The 15796-nt window shown below is 46.4% G+C and overlaps 1 pseudogene; it reads right to left on the bottom strand.

The window, feature by feature from the left end:
• Positions 1-11217: 11217 nt before the first annotated feature.
• LOC139257948 (probable G-protein coupled receptor 139) lies at positions 11218-14526 on the bottom strand (annotated as a pseudogene).
• Positions 14527-15796: the final 1270 nt, after the last annotated feature.

The raw sequence follows: 15796 nt of genomic DNA, 5'->3' as shown, positions 1-15796 counted from the left end.
AAACGTAGGTCCCCTGCAGTCTGAATCAGGGGAAGTCATAACGGGGAACAAAGGAATGGCAGACCAATTGAACAAGTACTTGGTTCGGTATTCACTAAGGAGGATACAAACAACCTTCCAGATGTAAATGGGGTCAGAGGGTCTAGTAAGGAAGAGGAACTGAGGAAAATCTTTATTAGTCTGGAAATTGTGTTGGGGAAATTGATGGGATTGAAGGCCGATAAATCCCCAGGGCCTGATGGTCTGCATCCCAGAGTACTTCAGGAGGTGGCCTTGGAAATAGCGGATGCATTGACAGTCATTTTCCAACATTCCATTGACTCTGGATCAGTTCCTATGGAATGGAGGTTAGCCAATGTAATCCCACTTTTTAAAAAAGGAGGGAGAGAGAAAACAGGGAATTATAGACCGGTCAGCCTGACCTCAGTAGTGGGTAAAGTGATGGAATCAATTATTAAGGATGTCATAGCAGTGCATTTGGAAAGAGGTGACATGATAAGTCCAAGTCAGCATGGATTTGTGAAAGGGAAATCATGCTTGACAAACCTTCTGAAATTTTTTGACGATGTTTCCAGTAAAGTAGACAAGGGAGAACCAGTTGTTGTGGTATATTTGGACTTTCAGAAGGCTTTCGACAAGGTCCAAACAATAGATTACTGTGCAATGTTAAAGCACATGAAATTGGGGATAGTGTGCTGATATGGATGGAGAACTGGTTGTCAGAGAGGAAGCAAAGAGTAGGAGTAAATGGGTACTTTTCTGAATGGCAGGCAGTGACTAGTGGGGTACCGCAAGGTTCTTTGCTGGGGCCCCAGCTGTTTACACTGTACATTAATGATTTAGACGAGGGGATTAAATGTAGTATCTCCAAATTTGCGGATGACACTAAGTTGGGTGGCAGTGTGAGCTGCGAGGAGGATGCTATGAGGCTGCAGAGTGACTTGGATAGGTTAGGTGAGTGGGCAAATGCATGGCAGATGAAGTATAATGTGGATAAATGTGAGGATATCCACTTTGGTGGTTAAAACAACGAGACAGACTATTATCTGAATGGTGACAGATTAGGAAAAGGGGAGGTGCAACGCGACCTGGGTGTCATGGTACATCAGTCATTGAAGGTTGGCATGCAGGTACAGCAGGCGCTTCAGAAAGCAAATGGCATGTTGGCCTTCATAGCGAGGGGATTTGAGTACAGGGGCAGGGAGGTGTTGCTACAGTTGTACAGGGCCTTGGTGAGGCCACACCTGGAGTATTGTGCACAGTTTTGGTCTCCTAACCTGAGGACGGACATTCTTGCTATTGAGGGTGCGCAGCGAAGGTTCACCAGACTTATTCCCGGGATGGCGGGACTGACCTCTCAAGAAAGACTGGATCAACTGGGCTTGTATTCACTGGAGTTCAGAAGAATGAGAGGGGATCTCATAGAAACGTTTAAAATTCTGATCGGTTTAGACAGGTTAGATGCAGCAAGAATGTTCCCGATGTTGGGGAAGTCCAGAACCAGGGGTCACAGTCTAAGAATAAGTGGTAAGCCATTTAGGACCAAGATGAGGAGAAACTTCGTCACCGAGAGAGTGGTGAACCTGTGGAATTCTCTACCACAGAATGTTGTTGAGGCCAATTCACTAAATATATTTAAAAAGGAGTTAGATGTAGTCCTTACTACTAGGGGGATCAAGGGGTATGGTGAGAAAGCAGGAATGGGGTACTGAAGTTACATGTTCAGCCATGAACTCATTGAATGACGGTGCAGGCTAGAAGTGCCAAATGGCCTATTCCTGTGCCTATTTTCTATCTTTCGATCTATGTTTCTACGTACGTGGCCCAGTCCACATTCAGGACTCATTTCATAACTAAAGACAGTAGCGGGTCTTTATTTATCCAGACTTTAACCTGATGGGCTGTCAGGGATGAGCCTTCGCTTTCGAAAGCTTCAACAGCCATGACCATCTCAGCAGCATGCTCGGTAGCCCCCTCAGTGGTGGCTAGTGGGAGCCTGCTGAGTGCGTCGGCGCAGTTTTCGGTGCCCGGTCTGTGCCGAATTGTATAGTCATAGGCGGCTAACGTGAGTGCCCACCTCTGTATGCGGGCCGATGCATTCGCATTTATGGCCTTGTTGTCGGCCAAAAGGGACGTTAGGGGTTTGTGATTTGTCTCCAGCTCAAATTTCCTGCCAAACAGGTACGGGTGCATTTTTTTACTGCATCTACACATGCTAGCGCCTCCTTTTCTACCATCCCGTCGCCCCTTTCTGCCTGGGACAGATTTCTGGAGGCATAAGCTACCGGCTGTAACTGACCCTTGGCATTCACATGCTGCAACACACACCCGACACCATAGGACGACGCATCGCTCGTTAGAACAAATTTCTTACATGGGTTATATAACGTTAACAGAGTGTTGGAACATAACAAATAGCGTGCTCTATCAAAAGCTCGTTCCTGGCTGTCCCCCCAGACACATTCGTGACCTTTGCGAGGGAGCACGTGTAGCGGCTCTAACAGCGTGCTCATTGGAGAAGAAAGTTGACAAAATAGTTCAGGAGCCCCAGGAATGAACGCAGCTCCGTCGTGTTACGGGGTCTGGGTGCTGTCTGGATCGCTTCCCTTTTGGACGCAGTAGGGCTGATCCCGTCTGCTGCTACCCTCATCCCCAGGAATTCTACCTCTGGAGCTAGGAAGATGCACTTCACCTTTTTCAGTCACTCACCTACCCGGTCCAGTCTGTGTAGCACCTCCTCCAGGTTGTGGAGGTGTTCTTCAGTATCGTAAGCCATGATGAGGATGTCGTCCTGAAAAACCACCGTCCTTGGAATCGGCTTTCCATATTTCGTTGGAAGATCGCGGTGGCTGAGCGAATCCCGAACGGACAACTGTTATAATCAAACAACCCCTTGTGCGTCGTGATGGTGGTCAGCTTCTTCGACTCACTCGCCAGCTCCTGGGTCATGTAAGCTGAGGTCAGGTCCAATTTGGAAAATAGTTTGCCACCGGATAGCGTCGCAAAAGGTCCTACACTCTCGGTAGCGGGTACTAGTCTTGGAGTGACACCCGATTGATGGTGGTCTTGTAATCACCACATATCCTGACTGACCCATCCGCCTTGAGCACCGGCACAATCGGGCTCGCCCAGTCACTGAATTCGACTGGCAAGATGATGCCTTCCCTCAGCAGGCGATCCAATTCGCATTCTAACTCGCTCCACAGAAGAAATTGCATTGTAATCGCCCCATTTCCAGTTCATGACAGCAAGCCAATTCCTCCCAGTAGTGCGGGACCGTCCCCCGGGACAATCCAGAGTGGCAACCTGTTCTCTGAATCTTTGTGGGTCACGACTACCGTGGTGCTGCCTAGCACCGGAATGGTCTCCTTTGGAAATGTCCGCAGCAGTGCGTCAATCGGCAATAATTTTGGCCTGCTGGCCTTGGACACCCACAACCTTTTGAACTGGTTGATACTCATCAGGGACTGGCTGGCCCCCGTGTCTAGCTCCATTAATACTGGGAAGCCATTGAGGAGCATTTTCATCATTATCGGTGGCGTCCTGGTGTATGAACTCTATATGTGCTCCACGTGAACTCGTTGAACTTCAGCTTCCAGCGATTAACCCCAGTATTCGTTTAGCCTCGTAGGGCTTACCTCGGGCCCATCCTCCTCGTACATCAACCTGGCTGCAGGCTTCCTGCACATACGCGCCAAGTGACCGCTGACATTGCAGTTTCTGCAGGTATGTTGCTGATACCTGCAAGCTCTGGCTGGGTGTTTGCCTCCACACCTCCAGCATGAGCTGGAGGCCCCATTGTTGCAAACAAAAGTTCCATTACCAGTTTATCGTCTCTGACTGTCTCTGTGACTGTCCTTAAGCGCACCATTAACAGGTGTTGATGGCCCCATTACTGGCCGCATTGTCCATTGCGATGGCATGAAACGCCGTTCAGCTAGCCATTGTCTCTGTTGATTTCCCCCTTTGGGTATGACTACATGCTGGGACATGTCCGATTGCCCTTGTCTGCCTAGAGAACTGTGTGCCACATTAACAATGTTGACTCCCTGGTCGTTTGCCGCATTTGAGCCAAGATTTTTTCATACATCATTCTGGTCTTTTCCTCCCCTGAGATAAATGTCTGAGCTATCAGAGCCGCCGCTTCCAAGGTCAAGTCTTTGGTCTCCGTCAGTTTCCTGAAAACCCCAGCGTGCCCGATGCCCTCAATAAAAAAGTCTCGCAGCATCTCCGCCCTGCATGCATCTGGGAACTTAAATAGGCTCGCCCAGTCGCCGGAGATCTGCCACGAAGTCTGGAACGCTTTGCCCTTCTCGCCGCCAGTGCTTGTAAAACCGGTGTCTCGCCATCTGCATGCTGCTCGCCGGTTCAAAGTGTTGCCCGATCAACTTACTGAGCTCTTCGAACGTCTTGTCCACTGGCTTCTCTGGCGCTAGAACGTCCTTCATCAGGGAGTACGTCCTGGATCCACAAACCGTCAGGAGATGAGCTCTGCGTTTGTCAGCCGAATCTTGCCCCAACCATTCCTTAGTGACAAAACTTTGCTGTTGTCTCTCAATGAAGTCGTCACAATCATCACCAACACAGTACCTCTCTTCTGTGCTGCTGGTGGCCATGCTCACGTAGATTAAATCCCAGTTTCTCGTCGCCAATGAAATGTCCTTACTATACAGTATAAATCCACACGAGGCCCATACTTGAGAGAAGGTCACTCTGTGACCAGTTACCTTTATTACCAAGACCTCAAGTGATGAAGGTGTGTGGTGCTTCTCCTTTTATACCTGAAATTCCAGGTTAGGAATGTCTCCCACAAGTTTACCCCCTTGTGGTCAATATTCTCAAGGTGTACAACTTAGGTCAGCTTTTACATGGGTTACACTGATAGTTGAATACATGACACATTGGGAGCTATTTTGATGCAGCATTATGTTGAGCATTAACGACAGGTTCATGTGGGCCATTTTCCGTTTCCTGTGGGTCGGCATTTACAGAGTCCCAGCTGCGCTATTTTGCTCACACGCAGTCTCACTACCTTGTGTAAATTGCATATCCAGCCTCCCGAGTAAGATCGAACCAGTTCAATAGATATACAAGTCGCATTTACAGTGCAGCTTGGAGAAGTTGGGATGTACTTTTGAGGAATTTCATTTTATATATTCAAACAACGAAGCCAGTTTTTTTATGAGTCCTGGTGTGAGCTGCAGTAAGCGTCGGAGTTTTATTAACACAATACAGGGGCAACAATTTGCATTTATAGAGCAGCTATAATGTAATGAATCCTCACAAGGCAATTATTATAAAGACAATTTACACAGCCACGTAGAGATTTTAGGATAGACGACCAAATGCTTGTTGAAACAAGTGGGTTTTAAGAAACGTTTAAATGAGGAGGAGAGAGAGGTAGAGCTGTGAAGATGGTTAAGGAGGGAACTCCAGAGTTTACGGCCTTGGCAGCTGAATATATGGGCGGCAATGTGGAGCGATTAAAATCGAGGATGAGCAAGGTCTGAGGAGGTGTGTAGGGACACTTGTTACAGAGTCTGACTCCTCACTGGGAGACACATAATGTACATAGCGACACTTGTTACACAGTCTGACTCCTCACTGGGAGAGACACACTGTACACAGCGACACGTGTTACACAGTCTGATTCCTCACTGGGAGAAACACACAGTACACAGCGACACTTGTTACACAGTCTGACTCCTCACTGGGAGAGACACACTATACACAGGGACACTTGTTGCACATTCTGACCCCTCAGTGGGAGAGACACACTGTACACAGGGACACTTGTTGCACATTCTGACCACTCAGTGGGAGAGACACACGGTACACACGGACACTTGTTACACAGTCTGACTCCTCACTGGGAGTCACATAATGTACACAGGGACACTTGTGACATAGTCTGACCCCTCACTGGGAGTCACATAATGTACACAGGGACACTTGTTACACAGTCTGACCCCTCACTGGGAGTCACATAATGTACACAGGGACACTTGTTACATAGTCTGACCCCTCACTGGGAGTCACATAATGTACACAGGGACACTTGTTACATAGTCTGACCCCTCACTGGGAGTCACATAATGTACACAGGGACACTTGTTACATAGTCTGACTCCTCACTGGGAGACACATAATGTACACAGGGACACTTGTTACATAGTCTGACCCCTCACTGGGAGTCACATAATGTACACAGGGACACTTGTTACACAGTCTGACCCCTCAGTGGGAGAGACACACTTTACACAGCGACACTTGTTACACAGTCTTACTCCTCACTGGGAGTCACATAATGTACACAGGTACACTTGTTACACAGTCTGACCCCTCACTGGGAGAAACACACAATACACAGGGACACTTGTTACACAGTCTGACTCATCACTGGGAGAAACACACTGTAACAGGGACACATGTTGCAGAGTCCGAGTCCACATTGGGAAAGATACACAATGTATACGTTGAAAAAATCTTCCATAGTCTGATGCCTCACTCTGACAGGCACGCAGTGTACACAGGTGCACTTATCACAAAGTCCAAATCCACACTGGGTGAGCCAGATACTGTACAGAAGAACAATTGTTATACAGTCTTACACCTTACTGGAATAGATTGAACCTGTACAGAGGGGCTCCGGTAAATTATAGAAACACAGAAAGTCAGAGAGAGAATGGCTACCGTTAATGTGTGTGCCGAACGTCTTGGTCCCACTTTCTTATTGTGAAGACTAACCAGGCCGATTTTACAACAGCCAGCAAGAGACAACGCGCGAATACAGATGTTAAATGCGATGATAGAGCGGTCTCGTCCCCTACACCTTCTGACCACTCCCGGAACAGAATGTGGGCTGTATTCGTGAGGTGGGTCCTGATGTGTCTGGCTGGAGCACTGAGGGGAATTACTCATTGACCGATTGCCCAAACCAGGGCGGTTTGGAAAGATCTAAGATTCGAACCGTTATCCCTATGATTACACTCACAACGTCAAGCGGCGCAGGGGTCAGATTGGGTTATGTACAATAACTTTATTTCCTCGATACGGTTTGTTTTCTGGACTTGTAGATAGGTTGTGCTATGTTCCCCCGTCACTGCACTGATCCCATAGGGCAGTCCAGCCCCGATTTAAACTAAAGTGAATCTGTATAGTGCCCTTACCTGACTGCACTTGGTACGCAGGACGGTCAGAGGGGAAGCTGGCGACTGAAAGATTGCCTAGCTAAATTAGGGAAGACAGGCGCCGAGGGAGCCCGTGGTTGATTATCCACGGAGTTTTCCACCAGCGTGCAGCAGAAGCTCCGTTTCTGCCTCCCTACAATGCAAACTCAGTCCGCACACCAGTCCCTACATAATGTTTCTGCATACAGTTCTCAGCTTCCACAACTCCCTCTCCCTCGTTCTACCTCTTACACCTTTCCGAACCCTTTCTCCTTTTTACCTCTTTCTCCATCTTCTTTCCTCATCTCTCTCTGCCTCTTTCTCCATCTCTCCCTCTACCTCCTCTTCCATTTGTATTTACTTATTTCTCACTTTCTCCTTACTTCTCTTCTTCCTCTTTCTCCATCTCTCTGTACCTCTTTCCCCATCTCCCTATATCTCTGTCTCTGTCTCTCTCTACCTCTGTTTGCATTTCTCTCTACAATTCTCCATTTCCCTATACCTCTTTCCCCATCTCCCTATATCTCTGTCTCTATCTCTCTCTATCTCTGTTTGCATTTCTCTCTACAATTCTCCATTTCCCTATACCTTTTCCCATCTCCCTATATCTCTGTCTCTATCTCTCTCTACCTCTGTATACATTTCTCTCTACAATTCTCCATTTCCCTATACCTTTCCCCATCTCCCTATATCTCTGTCTCTATCTCTCTCTACCTGTGTATACATTTCTCTCTACAATTCTCCATTTCCCTATACCTTTCACCATCTACCTATATCTCTGTCTCTATCTCTCTCTACCTCTGTATACATTTCTCTCTACAATTCTTCATTTCCCTATACCTCTTTCCTAATCGCCCTCTACCTTTCTCTATCTGTGTACCTCTCATTCGATCTCCCTCGACATCTTTCGGCCTCTCCCTCTTACTCGTTCTCCATCTCTCTCTACCTCTTTCTCCATCTCTTCTTCTACTTTTTCCATCTCTACCGCTTTCGCCATCTCAGTCACACTCTGTCTACCTCTTCCTCCATTGCTACCACATTTCCTTCTCTCTTTACCTCTTCCTTAATCTGTCACTTTCTCCTTCTCCTTCTCTAACTCTTCCTCCAGCATTTACTCCCTCGTTCACCATCTCTCCCTAACTCTTTCACCATCTCTCCCTAACTCTTTCACCATCTCTCCCTACCTCTTTCTCCATCTCTCCCTACCTCTTTCACCATCTCTCCCTAGCTCTTTCACCATCTCTCCCTACCTCTTTCACCATCTCTCCCTAACTCTTTCACCATCTCTCCCTAACTCTTTCACCATCTTTCCCTACCTCTTTCACCATCTCTCCCTAACTCTTTCACCATCTCTCCCTAACTCTTTCACCATCCCTCCCAAACTCTTTCACCATCTCTCCCTAATTATTTCACCATCTCTCCCTAACTCTTTCACCATCTCTCCCTAAATCTTTCAACATCTCTCCCTACCTTTCTCCATCACTCTCTAACCCTTCTCCATTTGTCCCAACACGTTTTTCATTTCCCTCTACATCTACCTGCATCACCCTCTCGCTATCTCCACCTCTCTCTCTTTGCCTCCATCTTACCTCTTTCTCCCTTTCTCTTTACCTCTTCCTCCTTCTCTCTCTACCTTCTTGTATCACTTCATTTTTCTCCATCTCCTTCTGCATCTTCCTCCATGTCTACTTCATTCGTCATCTCTATACCACTCTCCATCTCCCTTTAACTCTTTCTATATCTCTACCTCCATCGAGAGAGGGAGAGAGAAATAGAGAGAGCGAGAGAGACAGAGAGCGAGAGAGAGATGCAAATGGAAAGAGACAGATGGAGTAAGTAGCAAGAGAGAGAGATATGGAAAGGGAGAGGAAGATGGACAGATTTGAAGAGCGGGAGAGTGGCATGGATAGGAAGAGAGATGGAGGGAGAGAGAGGTAGATACATGGAGTGATAGGGAGATGGAGAGACAGATGGCGACTATATATATATATGTATTTATATATAGAGAGAGAGACAGAGCGAGAGAGAGAAAGAGACAGAGACGTAGAGAGACAGAGGGACAGATAGATAAATAAAGAGATAGGCAGACAGACATAAGAGAGAGAGAAAGAGAGAGGGAGGGAGCGAGTTTGAGAGAGAGAGGGAGCGAGTTTAAGAGAGAGAGGGAAAGAGAGAGAGAGGGAGGGAGACACGGTGGGACGGAGAAGGATAGAGTGAGACAGAGAGTGACAGAAAGAGTTGAGCAGCCGCCGGTTTGCGGGAGCGAGAAATAAAACAGTTACAGACATGGAATTTATAACAGACAGATAGTCTTGGAAAGGGAGAGATGAACAGAAATGGAGATAGAGAAAAATTCACCGACAGACAGAGATAAATAAAGAGAAATGATAAGCACAGTCCTGGCGGTCCGAGTCCCGACCCTCCTCTGGGCTTCCAGTGTGCCATCCCTCTGTCCATCTGTCTACCTCTCTGTCTGTCCATCCATGTGTTTCTCTCTCATTTCTCCGCAGTGCTCCCATTCTCATCAGGACCACAGCAGTGACTGTGATTGGAGGGTTTGCCAATATAGAAACATAGAAACATAGAAAATAGGTGCAGGAGTAGGCCATTCGGCCCTTCGAGCCTGCACCACCATTCAATAAGATCATGGCTGATCATTCCCTCAGTACCCCTTTCCTGCTTTCTCTCCATACCACTTGATCCCTTTAGCCGATCCCTTTAGATGCACTAACATTAGTGTCCTCGACCAGGCCAACATCCCCAGCACTGACACATTGACTACACTTGATCAGCTCCGCTGGGCAGGCCACATTATCCGCATGCCAGACACAAAACTCCCAAAGCAAGCGCTCTACTCGGAACTCCTTCACGGCAAACGAGCGAAAGGTGGACAGAGGAAACGTTACAAGGACACCCTCAAAGTCTCCCTGATAAAGTGCAACATCCCCACCGACACTTCGGTAACCCTGGCCAAAGACCGCCCTAAGTGGAGGAAGTGCATCCGGGAGGGCGCTGTGCGCCTCGAGTCTCATCGCCAAGTGCACGCAGAAAACAAGCGCAGGCAGCAGAAAGAATGTGCGGCAAACCTGTCCCACCCTCCCTGACCCTCAACGACTGTCTGTCCCACCTGTGGCAGGGACAGTGGCTCTCGTATTGGCATGTTCAGCCACCCAAGGACTCATTCTAAAAGAATGGATACAAGTCTTCCTCGATTCCGAGGGTCTGCCTATGATGATGATGATACTCACGGCAGCGTCTACCCTCCCTTTGTCCTGCAACAGAGCCATCTGAAGGGCGGCCACCAGAACATCAAACGGATCCTCAGTTGCCCCCTTCGCCTCAACGGCTTGTGGCTTTGGTACTGGAGGACCCCCTCGGCCTGGCCCCCCTATTTGGGCCGGGCACTCATGCCTCCAGTGTCCCATCTTCCCACACCCGAAACATGTCCTGGACTTTCCGGCAAAAGCCCCTTCCTGATGCCATTCCTTCTTACCACCCTCACTGGCCTTTATTTCATATACCCTTCCCTTTGGTTTGATCTCCTCCTCAGAACCAGCCTTAAATGCTAGGTACAATTTTCAGAGCACGCCGGTCTCTGTATTTGAGAGGTGTTTGGAGTCAAACCATGCTTCTGCCTTGGCCCTGATCCGTGGCAAGCTGTTCACCACCAGGGTCCTGAGCCAGTGATCCCTGGGCTCCCCTAGTAGCTGCTCTCGATCTAGAGCCCTTCCCATGGCCTTTTCGTACACAGGCCATAGCCTGTCGGCGAATGCCTGCCAGCTGTAATATTCGTTCTACCCTTTACCTGCAGGGTAGTCATTTACTGCATGTCCAGGTGAGCTCTTTAGTGCCGTTTATTTGAGAAACAAACCATGTGTCGTCTGAGGAGTGGTTCCAAATATCTTTAAAATATATTAACAAATTCAGATTTAGAGTCATGTTGAGACGCAGTGCTCCGAAAGCAAAATATATTTTCCATCCAGTGCGGAGTGCATGAGATGAATAATGAAATGGGATTATGTTCGAGTGTTTAGAATCTTTGAGCTTTCTATGGTTTCACTAATCTAAGATTTAGATTGATTGGATATTTCACCACGTTCTGCAACTCCTCTCTGAATTTAGTTTGTGTCAGCACATAAATACACGTGTTGGTGCAGGAACTGAGAAGCTGAAGAAACCCTGCCACGTTTTCTGTGGTATAAAGAGGATCAGTGAAGGAGGAAGGATAATTATGTGTAATTCGCTGGTAAATGTAAAATACAACCTGTGTCGCCCACAACAGGATAAAACTCCCGGTTGTACTGAAGAGTAAAGTGATAGATTTCCTACGGTTCAACATCTCTGTATCCTTGTGATTCTCTCCATTGCTGCGGCCCCGGAGTTCCTGCGGACTCTACTGGCCGCTAAAATACGTCTGACCGTCAGAACATTGAGCAGCAAAATTAGAAAGAATGGAACGCAAGGTGTTAAAATGCGGTGAAACAAGACAAATGCGGTCCATGCGATGGACGTATAGTATCTCGGTTTAAGCTGACAACCCCAGGGTACATTATCAATTATATAGTAAGGTACACTTTTAAAATACCAGCGGGCACACTCTAAACAGCTCAGCACGCTCACTGTTCCGATAATCGCAGCCGCTGTTCTCTCGGTGATGTATTTTGTTTTCAGCTTCTCACAACAAATGGCCACAAATCGGTCAAAAGTGAAAGCGACTGTTAACCAGACAGAAACCATCGTGCTAGAAAAAAACATGACTTCAATAAGACTGCAAACGGGAGTAATGTTCAGGAATGAATATGGGAAATAAATGAGACGAATCTGCCTTAATATTGGATCAGATATAATGACCAGGAGATCGGCGCATGCCATTCCTATCACGTAGCGAGAGATACATTTGGAGAGACCGCACTTTCCACGGGACAGGATCACAATCGCCACCAAGTTAACTAGAAAGAAGGGAGAGAAAAGGAAGCAGAGAAATTACTGATCAGATCTGGTGCCAAAGCAACATTTCGACAGAATCTGGGTGAAATCTCCGACTTTTTTGCTGCATCGAACGGTGGAAGCTGATTCTGGAACTGGGCAGTGCTTTCGGGCAGAGAAACGTTTCAAACACATTTATCAATAGTGCATTGGGAAATCAGTACAGAAAGCGAATAAAGTGAGCACCGGATCTATTGGAAGGAACGAGTGACGGCACAGTGCCGATGGGGAAATGAGAAGCGTTTTTATGGAGCGCGAATGCAACGGGTTAAACCGGATTTTATCTCCAGACGGAGGAGGAAAGATATTAAAGGTCGGGAAGGTTTGTGGAGAGGGTAGGGCATTTGTTGCTGTGTGTTAAGAGATCAGAAGGGGCTGACACAAACCGGGAAAGGCCGAGAGCCCTGGAAATGAGTTTAAGGTTTAGGGTCTGATTGTAAGAGGCAGCTGGAGGTGGAGTTAGTGAGTAAAATTGGGAGGGAAACAAGGAAAATGTAATGTAGAAGCTGGAGGTGAGTCTGGAGCACAGGGTTTGGGGAAGCGGACAAACTGAAGCAGCGGATGAGGAGACAGGGGATTGAATGCAGTGGGAGGAGAGGCTGGGATTCACATTGAGCCTGCAGCAGAGTGTTAGAGGAAATCTAATTCATAAATCCCAGTAGCACAACTCAATTAATAATTTCAACCATTGGTGTCAGGTAACAGCTCGTTGATGACAAAGTGTGTTCTGTAAATTTACGAAGTAAAATTATATTTAATATGTTAATTAAACCAGCCTCGTTTTGTATTGAATTTAGTTGACAGAATTTTTAAAATGCAGTATCCTAATAATGCATTGCGCTCAAGAAATGCAGGATTCTATTCTATACAACATTTCAATTATCTTTAGATATTCAGTCAGTAAACAAGTAAAATAACAATTTACCAAAACAGACTGAGGACCACATAGCGACAGAATAAAACCCTCACAATCTCACAACATCCTTTAAGGCACATGTTGTCATCTTAATTGTACTGGAAGTTTCAGCAGTTCAACCTGATTCATTATTCACATAACTGCCCCTCTCTCTATCCCCACGCTCTCCCTCTCTTTCTGGCTCTCTTTCCCTTCACCCTCCCTGTAGTTTTCCTTCTCAGTCTATTTCTCCATCGCCCCTCTCCATCTCTCCGCATTGTCTCCAATCACTTTCTCAATGCCTTTTTCACAACCGATTCAATGCGAACATCCTGCAGCTGCATGCTATTCTCCTTCCACGTTTTCAATGTTTCTATTCTCAGAGTCAGTTTGTTCAAAGGTGAAGCCTCTGTGAATAGTTTAATATTTCTATAGAACACCCAATTATCAGTCTACTCACCTGAACAATTTATTTCGTCTCCAATACATGCAACAAACATGATCCTATTTTATTAAAGCGCAGCGCTAGATGGCATGATAGTTCTATTAACAAAATGACAACATCACCGCTGCTACTTGTAATTCCTACATCAATAGTAGGGCTCCTGATTCCAACAGACAAAGTGCAAACTGATACAATATAACCTCAAAACATTTCATTTTCTAACGAATGTTAGTGACAGTCATTGAACGCTGAAGCAGAAAACGAGATGTGAAGGTTACAGCTGCAAACTCGGTTCAGTAGCCAGGCCTCCGAAGCAGATTCAGATACATACACAGTGAAATAATATTTCATTACAGTGATAACCAATACTTATTGGAATCCCAGTTAAATGGAACCATGTTATTTCTATAGAACACCCACTTATCAGTCTACTTACCTAAACAATTCCCTTCATCTACAATACATGCAACAAACATGATCCTATTATTTTAAATTGCAGCCCTCCATCTAACACTAAGACCGTGAGCTGTCTAATTTCAATCACTGGAAACACATACATTAATAATATTCCAGGACAGGTAAGTTCACAACATGAAACCCTTATTTCTGAAGGTGTGATATAAAACATAAAATGCTGGAGATACTCGGCAGGTCAAGAAGCTTCTGTCGACTGAGAAAAAGAACTAATGGTCTCATACTTGCTCTTAGCCCAGACTCCTGAATCCAATACTTTCAGTACAGATAATAAGGTACTAACATTTCGAGGGTTGGGTACACAGCGATCGTTGTAGATATAAAGCAGGCAATTCAATACAGAAAGAGCAGAGACAGATACGTCCCATTGTTCACTGCTAGAACAGAACAGGTGACTGTGTAAAACATGCAGCGAGTAAAAGATTACCAATCACAGTCGCACATTCAACAAAGATTTACATAACTGACTGTTGAGATATCAGCTTACCAGGAACTCCAACAGCTGCAAGAACAGGATAATAAATATCTTCTACCTGAAGGATTAATGGATACTCCATATCTGTGAGAAGCTGCGACTTCTGTTGGAGTGGAATCCCCTGCTCCGGCGGACACTCTGAGCTGATACATTGCAATGGGCCATGATTTATAGAGGTGGTAAGTCTCCACTGACACTGCTGCACCCCTGATGATTATTATTAGTTTCAGTCACTTGAACAAACACATTATATCAGGACCTTTGCCTCTGATGAAAATAACGCGGTGAATAACACTCAAACATCTCAAAGTCCCAGGATGTTACCAAGATCAGACCTCTCTTGGGAATAAGGCTGAAGTTCTGTTCATACAATACTGAACCAACAATAATGAGGGGCTTCATCTGCAGTTTTCATGTACTTGTATTGACCATTTTCACTCCTGCCGATTTATTTATAAATGTTACCGATTTCCCTGCAGTGTACAGTGAATCCACGGACACAGACAGTCCCGTTTCACTCTGTCCCTGCAGTTTCATTGTTCAATTATGAAGATTCAGTCTCTGACACAGGGACAGTTAAAGACCATTTTCAGAATTGGAGCCCAGAAATTACGGTGCATAATATTAGGGAACGGAATCTCAACCACGACCATTGACTTTCTTCTCTCCGCTATTTTAACTCAGGTGGTCGATTCCACATTGGTTAACGGCTCCAGTAAAATCAGAACTGTGCCATCTTCTGACTCCATTCCTCCAGTTCACTCTGGGCTGGCAACTCCCCACCCTCCATCAATGTCAAACGATTCAAAACTCAGCTGCCCTTATCCATCTCTCCCCAGTTTCTAATCGCCCATGACCCTCGCCCTCACAGACCTTCATTGCCTCTCCGTCCACCAAGGCCTTAAATTAAGATTCTGTTCAGTGGGTTTAACCAACTCCATGGCCTCAACACTCTCTATCTCCATCCTCTCCTCCAAACGTGCAACAACTCACCGTGACCTCTCCATACCTCTGACTCTGGCCCCTTTCGATGGGACTACCTTAACTCTGTACTGGTCTAATCGATCTGATCGTAGTCACAGCGTCTACAGCAATGGATTCTCTTACCACACCTGCACCGTCAACTCCTGAGTTCCGAACTGTCCATTATTTCCCTCTCCTGTTCCTCATCTACATGCTGCTCTTTGTGACATCATCTGCAGACTTGGGCTCTGCTTCCACATGTCTGCTGACATAGAAACAGAGAAACATAGAAAATAAGTGCAGGAGCAGGCCATTCGGCCCTTCGAGCCTGCACCACCATTCAATAAGATCATGGCTGATCATTCACCTCAGTACCCATTTCCTGCTTT

This window comes from Pristiophorus japonicus, unplaced genomic scaffold (genome assembly GCF_044704955.1).
Source record: "Pristiophorus japonicus isolate sPriJap1 unplaced genomic scaffold, sPriJap1.hap1 HAP1_SCAFFOLD_94, whole genome shotgun sequence".
In the NCBI taxonomy this organism is placed as follows: domain Eukaryota; kingdom Metazoa; phylum Chordata; class Chondrichthyes; family Pristiophoridae; genus Pristiophorus; species Pristiophorus japonicus.
The sequence above is the reverse complement of the archived record's forward strand: the minus strand, read 5'-3'. Positions and strand labels throughout refer to the sequence as shown.